This window comes from Dipodomys spectabilis, unplaced genomic scaffold, assembly GCF_019054845.1.
Source record: "Dipodomys spectabilis isolate Male_0828 unplaced genomic scaffold, ASM1905484v1 ptg000436l, whole genome shotgun sequence".
NCBI lineage: Eukaryota > Metazoa > Chordata > Mammalia > Rodentia > Heteromyidae > Dipodomys > Dipodomys spectabilis.
In genome coordinates this window covers 3439761-3446973 of record NW_024871113.1, presented here as the reverse complement: position 1 = coordinate 3446973, position 7213 = coordinate 3439761, and the positions used below count along the sequence as shown (strand labels likewise).

General features: G+C 42.7%; 1 pseudogene; it reads right to left on the bottom strand.

The window, feature by feature from the left end:
• Positions 1-3106: 3106 nt before the first annotated feature.
• Positions 3107-5443, bottom strand: LOC122097811 (annotated as a pseudogene).
• Positions 5444-7213: the final 1770 nt, after the last annotated feature.

The following is a 7213-nucleotide window of genomic DNA, read 5'->3' as shown; positions in this document are numbered from 1 at the left end:
TTAATCCTAGCTAATCAGGAGGCTGAGATCTGAGTCAGGATCAAGATTCAAAGCCAGCCCAGGCAGGAAAGTTGTGTGAGACTCTTACCCTAGTTAACTACCAAATACCAGAAGTAGAGTTGTGGATCAAGTGGTAGAGTGCTAGTCTTGAGCAAAAAAGCTTGGGGAGGCTGGGAAGGTAGCTCAGTGGTAGAGCACTTGCCTTGCATGCATGAGGCCCTTGATTCGATTCCTTAGCACCACATAAGCAAAAAGAAAAAAAAGCCGGAAGTGGTGCTGTGGCTCAAGTGGTAGAGCGCTAGCCTTGAGCTGAAGAGCTGAGGGACAGCGCCCAGGCCCAGAGTTCAGGCCCCATGACCGGACACCCCCCCCCCCCAAAAAAAAAAAAAAAGCTTGGGGACAGTGCCAGTGCCCTGAGTTCAAGTCCCAGGACCTATACACACATGAAAATGATGGAAGGCGTTGCAATGGTCCTCCTCTCCGGTAGACATGCTCTCCTGTCACTGAAATACTCCCCTGAGTCCCTGCACTCAGACCTTCTGAGTCAGTGTGGGGGAAATTTCTAGGGAAATTTGGGGAGGCCTGAGCAAACAATATTGAATGCCAGCTTAATAAGTGCAAAGTTCTGAGTTCAAACCCCAGTAATGGAAAAGAAAACCAAAGAAACAACACCAACAACAAAACAAAAAAGCTCTGAGTTGTGAGTGCAGGAGTGATATACTTGGTAGAGTGTCAACTATAAGCAAGAAAGCTCACTGAGCGAGCACAAGGCCCAAGTTCAAGTCCTGGTACCATCCCCTCCCCCAGTAGGGAAGTTCAGCAGCATTTTCGCCCGTCTCCAGTGAGGTGAGGGGAAATTCTTCTATGCTACTTCCTGCTATTCATCCATGATGAAATAAGGTGAAGGCTTCTTCTCTACCCAATTAGCTGGTTTTCTCCTGTGGAGCCATGTGTTCAGGCCTTGTTTTGTGTTGGGCTGGCCAGGCAATCCGAGAAGCTACCTGCTGTACCTGTCTTGCCCTGAGCAGAGGGACACAGACCAATGTGTTCCTGGTTCTTCCTTTTCCCCAAACTGGCTTGCTGTTCTTGGTGTAGCTACGTTTCTGCCAGTACTTCTCCCTTGTGTTTTGCCTGGAGGGACTTGGAGAAGGAAAAGAGAAAAACAAAAACAAAAGCTAAAACCCAAACCAAAAATTTACCCCAAATTCAAAAGAAGTAAAACAATAACCAACACAACAATAAGAATGTTCTAGGCTCTATCCAGCTGACTAAGGTTGATTACTTTCTCCTTTCTTTTCTTTTTTTTTTGGGGTCCGGTCATGGGGCCTGAACTCTGGGCCTGGGCGCTGTCCCTCAGCTCTTCAGCTCAAGGCTAGCGCTCTACCACTTGAGCCAGAGCACCACTTCCGGCTTTTTTCTTTTTGCTTATGTGGTGCTGAGGAATCGAACCCAGGGCCTCATGCATGCAAGGCAAGCACTCTACCACTGAGCCACCTTCCCAGCCCCTACTTTCTCCTTTCTGTTTAGAGGTTTAAGATTAGATTAATTTGGGGCGCCCAGGCCCAGAGTTCAGGCCCCAAGACTGGACCAAAAATTAAAAAAAACAAAAAACAAAAAACAAAGAAATAATTGCTACAGAAGATTTGGAGTCTATTATTTACTTTCTGCCTGCCATTAGTGTGTGTGTGGCTAGGAATCCAACCGAAGGCTTTATATATGCCAAACATGTGCTCTTTCACTGGTCTACTCCCTCTGATCAATTTGAGGGTGTGTGTGTGTGTGTGTGTGTGTGTGTGTGTGTGTGTGTGTGTGTGTGTGTGTGTGTGTGTGTGTGTGCATGCACTGGTCTTGGGGCTTGAACTCAGGGCTTGGGTGTTGTCCCTGAGCTTTTGTATTCAAGTCTAGAATTCTACACTTGAGCTAGAGCCTATCTGGCTTTTTGGTGGTTAGTTGGAGAAAAGTCTCTTGGGTTTGATTGCTCGGGCTGGCTTTGAACTGTGACCCTCAGATCTCTGCTTCCTGAGTAACTAGGATTACAGACATGAGCCACCGGCGCCCAACTTGTGTTTCTTATTTTAACATAGCCGGGAGCATTTTGTCCATATCATTTAATCTTTTTTGTCTAATATTCTGTCATAAGTATTTTTTCCTTTTATTTTTTGTAGTACTAGGAATTGAACCCGGGACATCATGCTTACTAAGCAAGTACTCTACCATTTGAGCTACTCCCCACCTCTAGCCCCCCAGAGCCCATGATGTCTAATTTTTTTTTTTTGGATGTTTAAATTGTAAACTGCTGGCTGGGTGCTGGTGGCTCCTAGCTACTCAGGAGGCTGAGATCTGAGCACCATGGTTCAAAGCCATCAAGGAAAGTCTGTGAGACTCTTATCTCTAATTAACCACCAGAAAACCAGAAGTGGCACTGTGGCTCAAGTGGTACAGTACCCGCCTTGAGCTCAAGAGCTGAGGGACAGCATCCAGCTGAGTTCAAGCCCCATGACCACCACGAACAACAACAAAAGAAAAACACAGATTGCAATACTGAAGATTATAAGGATGGCTACTAGGTCTTACAGTAATGTAGGATAATAGTATGTATTCTCTGGCTTCTTTCAGAAATAATGTGAATTTTCAGCCCTGCTTGTACTATGTGAGAATGTCCCTTTTGTAAAAGGTACTTTTTTTTTTAAACTAAAGAACACTTATTTCCTTTGCACTATAAGACTTTATCTGAGTACATAACTAAATTATTTCCACACTACCCCATCTTGAAGGGTTAGTTAGTATGTGAGTGTTATAAAGTAGATAGGAACAGTTTGAAGGACTGGGACCAAACTTAACTGACAACGAACAACTTCTACCTAAATCATCACAGAATTTTTTTTTTTTTTTTTTGGGTCGGGTCATAGGCCTGAACTCTGGGCCTGGGCACTGTCCCTCAGCTCTTCAGCTCAAGGCTAGCACTCTACCACTTGAGCCACAGAGCTTATGTGGTGCTGAGGAATTGAACCCAGGGCCTCATGCATGCAAGGCAAGTGCTCTATCACTGAGCCACCTTCCCAGCCCCCAGAAATGTTTAAGTAAAAAAGAAAAAAGAAGATACAATGAGGGCCTTCCACAGAAAAGATCCTCATTTCATATAATACATTCACTCGTGGCTAGACTGTAACAAAATGGAAACAGCATCACTGTAATACAAACTCCCACGTTAGCGTATTGTACACACCTTTGTTCCAAGCCCATCCCCTGTGCCCCAATGCTTCCAACTCAATTATTTCCCAGCCTGTTGGGCCTGCCGACAGAGTCCATAGAGCTTCAGACTGATCCAGTTCTTGTTGTGAGGCTGGTATGTCTGGGTATCAGCTCGGTAAACAAGGCAGCTGAGATCTGCCAGACGGTTGATAAAATCAAACAACGGACTGATATCATATGTGATCGAGGGGCTGTTGGGATTCATTCTCTTCAGATGTTCTTCATACATTTTACAAACACCTCGCATGCATTCATTCACAGATTCATGGCGTAAGTTCTGCCTTCTGGCCTCTTGGTAGGCTGCACCAGCAAAATGCTGTGTGACGTCAAGCTAAACCCTTTGCTGCTGCCGCCGCTACTTACAAGCCTAAAAGATACTTTTTTAAAAGATGCTTTTGGGCTCTAAATGAACTAAAACCAGAAGAGAGATTTGTTTGTTTGTTTGTTTTGCCAGTCCTTGAACTCAGGGCCTGGGCTCTGTCCCTGAGCCTCTCTGTGCATAAGGCTAGCACTCTACCACTTGAGCCACAGCATGACCAGCGTTTTCTGTTTATGTGGCACTGAGGAATCAATGCCAGGGGGTCATGCATGCTAGGCAGGCACTCTACCACTAAGCCACCTTCCCAGCCCCAAGACATTTTTTTTTCTTTTTAAATCTGTCTTTGCTTCAGGAGATTCACCCTGTAGTCATCTTGGAACCCAGGAAGGACAAGATTGATGGATAACAAGTTTGCAAGGAGGGATGAAAGAAAATATCCCTAAGAAAAGGAAGAGCAGAGCTTCTGCAGGATGGACCACCCATCCAGCAACAGTGCTTATCTTGGCCAGCTTGCTTTCTTCAAATGCCAATAGCAATAACAACTTCTCTAGAATTCCTCAGTAATGATCAACCAGGCCATACTTTCAGCAGGACTGTTTAGTAATTCTGCATGCCTCTTACTTTCCCCTTTTCTTCCTCTTTTTAAACCCAAAGCTAAAATTTGAGCAATAGTACTAGTTTTGCCTTTTTCTCCAGCATACCAATGTCATGTCAATTAAACCTTTTTTCTCTGTCCTTCACTGTTATTCATCTTGTTACTTGGTGTGTTAGGCTATGTGCTAGAGTTGACATCTGGAACCTCTCAGTTTGGGCCTAGGGCCTAAAGTTTGGATTCACTTTCACTTAACTGTTAAAAAACAGAGGTTAAAATGCCCTGAGTTATATCCCTAGGCTTGCTTTTAGTGAATTTTCTTTTCAAGTATTTTGTCCATTTTTGAGGTTTGTTTATGACAGGACAGGAGCCTGAACTCAAGCCTGGGTGCTGTCCCTTAACTTTTTCACTTTTTCCTCAGCTCTGTTTCTGGCTTTTTGATGATTAATTGGAGATAAGAGTTTCATAGACTTTCCTGCCTATGCTTGTTTTGAACTATGATCCTCAGATCTCAGCCCCCTGAATAGCTAGGATTACAAGTGTGATCCACAGGCACTGGCACCTAGCCTCAGAGGTATGATTTATTAAAAAAAATATTGAACTGGGCTTTTTACTTTGTATCATATCTACTTTTTCTATTACTGTTTAGGTAAACTTAAGGGATCTATCTGACAAATTTAAATCTCATGAATTTATCTAAAGTGTATTTGAATCCATAGGATTTTTATGGCTTTTCAGCTTCAAGAAGTTTCTCCTTGTGCCAGTATTTTGACTTTATACAAAAATTCCCACAACAGTTTAATCCATGTTCCTTTTTGTCCTTTCCCACGTACTTTACATTTTTAGCCTGAAGAGTCCCAGACATTTCTGTTGTTTTCCCAAACCTTTCTTTCACCTTCTGTTTGTAGAGAACAGTGATACATGAAATATTTCTTGTTCTTTGTAGAGCTAGTTGTCAAAATTTAGGTGCATGCATAAATGTCCTTTGAATTTGTAAGCACAGAAGATAATATTAGAAGCTGGATATGATGGCTCATGTCTGTTATCCTAGCTAGTTAAGAGGTGGAGTTCAGGAGGATTTTCATTAGAGGTCAGTCCTAGGTAAGAAGTTCACAGGTCTCCTTTTTAATCCATAAGAGCTAGCTACGGTAACATGTATCTATCATCAGCTATCAAGGTAGCATGGAGGATCGAGGTCCAGATCTACTTCTGATCTGTGGACCTAAGTAGTTGTCTCTTTTATACCTGGTCCTGTTATCAACTACTTTTATTGTTCCCATTTCTGTGTACTCCAGGGAAATATAGACAGTCTGAGAACTAGACTAGGATTTAAATACCAATGTTACAATTTACTTGCTTGATAATTTTGGATATAACTCCTGGGTCTTTGTTTCCTTATCTGGAAGCTAGGGGAATTGTTCTAGGGCAGAGGCCTAATTGGAGGGTACTGTAGAGGTAAGTAGACAGACTTGTCCCAGTTCATCAAATAAGACAAGGAAGGAGTCAGGGGTGGGGGATGGGGGGTGGAGGGGGCAAGATGGTCAGAGAAAAATTTGTTATGATCATAGGCATTCTGAGGAAAGGTGCAAAGTAAGCACTTCAGCTCACTGGGAGCTTTAAGGTGAAATTGACACAGAGTGAGAGATGTATATAATAGTACCATCCAGGTCAAAGTGTGGTCTGTTGATCATTATCTCCGTTCTGTTTTTAGGAGAGGTACTTCAGAACTTGTTTTTGTAATCTGGTTCCATAAGAAGGTTCCAGGCTGAAGCCCAGTCAGTATAGGTAATAGTCCTCATTTGGAGAATGTTCTTTCTTGTGAGGTTCTGCTATTTTTTTCCTTGGCGAGCCAACCCAGATGCTCCTCAGTGGACAAATGGATCATGAAAATGTAGTATATGTACACAATGGAATTGTATGCTTCCATCAGAAAGAATGGCATTGCTTCATTTATAAGGAAATGGAAAGGCTTGGAAAAAATTATATGAAGCGAAATAAGCCTGACCCAAAGAAACTAGAGCTGCACACTTTCCCTCATTTGTAATAATTAGAATCTGACTATAAATATACAAGTTAACCCAATAGATAGTTAAAAAAAATTACACTTGAATATGATTAAACAGCAATGTAAACATTCATACAGTGAGAACAAAAAAATGGATATTCTGGGGCTGGGAAGGTGGCTCAGTGGTAGAGCACTTGCCTTGCATGCTTGAGGCCCTGGGTTAGATTCCTCAGCACCACATAAGCAAAGAGACAAAAAGCCAGAAGTGACGCTGTGGCTCAAGTGGTAGAGTGCTAGCCTTGAGCTGAAGAGCTGAGGGACAGGCCCAGAGTTCAGGCCCCACGACTGGACTCCCCCCCCCCCCAAAAAAAAGGATATTCTTAGGAGAGGATCATAAAGCCTCAATAGCTATGTGCATATGATCATATAAAATGATGCTTATCAAAATGAACTCCAAGAAATGGAAACACGAGTTTTTTTATTATACTGTTTGCAGTTTTCTTTGTTGTTGTTTCTTTGGTTTATTCCCTTTTGTTGCTATTTTTGATTCCTGTACCCTTTGTCTTGTATATAAATTTATCTGAGGGGAAGGGTAACTACAGAAACAGTGGGACAAAGTGTGAACCAATTCAGCAGTGATACTCATTAGGCACTATGTTAGAAATAAATTGTACAACTTGGGGGATAGGAGGGTTGTTGGAGAAAACTGGGAGCCAGTGAGGGAGTGGGTGACACTGTTCGAAAGAAATGTACTCATTATCTGACTTGTGTAACTATAACCATTCTGTATATCATCTTTACAATAAAATTTTTTTTTTAAATTTTATTTTATTTTATTTGAGAACATACTGTACAGAGGGGTTACAATTACATGGGCAGGATAATGCATACATTTCTTACCAAGCATTGCAGCCTCCTCCTTTGTTTACCCTTCACCTCCCTTCCCAGCCTCCCCCCCTCCCTCCCACCCAATCATACCCCCCCCACCCCCCCCCCCCCACCGACATTGTAAAGCTGGTTTTGACATGACATTTTGTACTTCTCA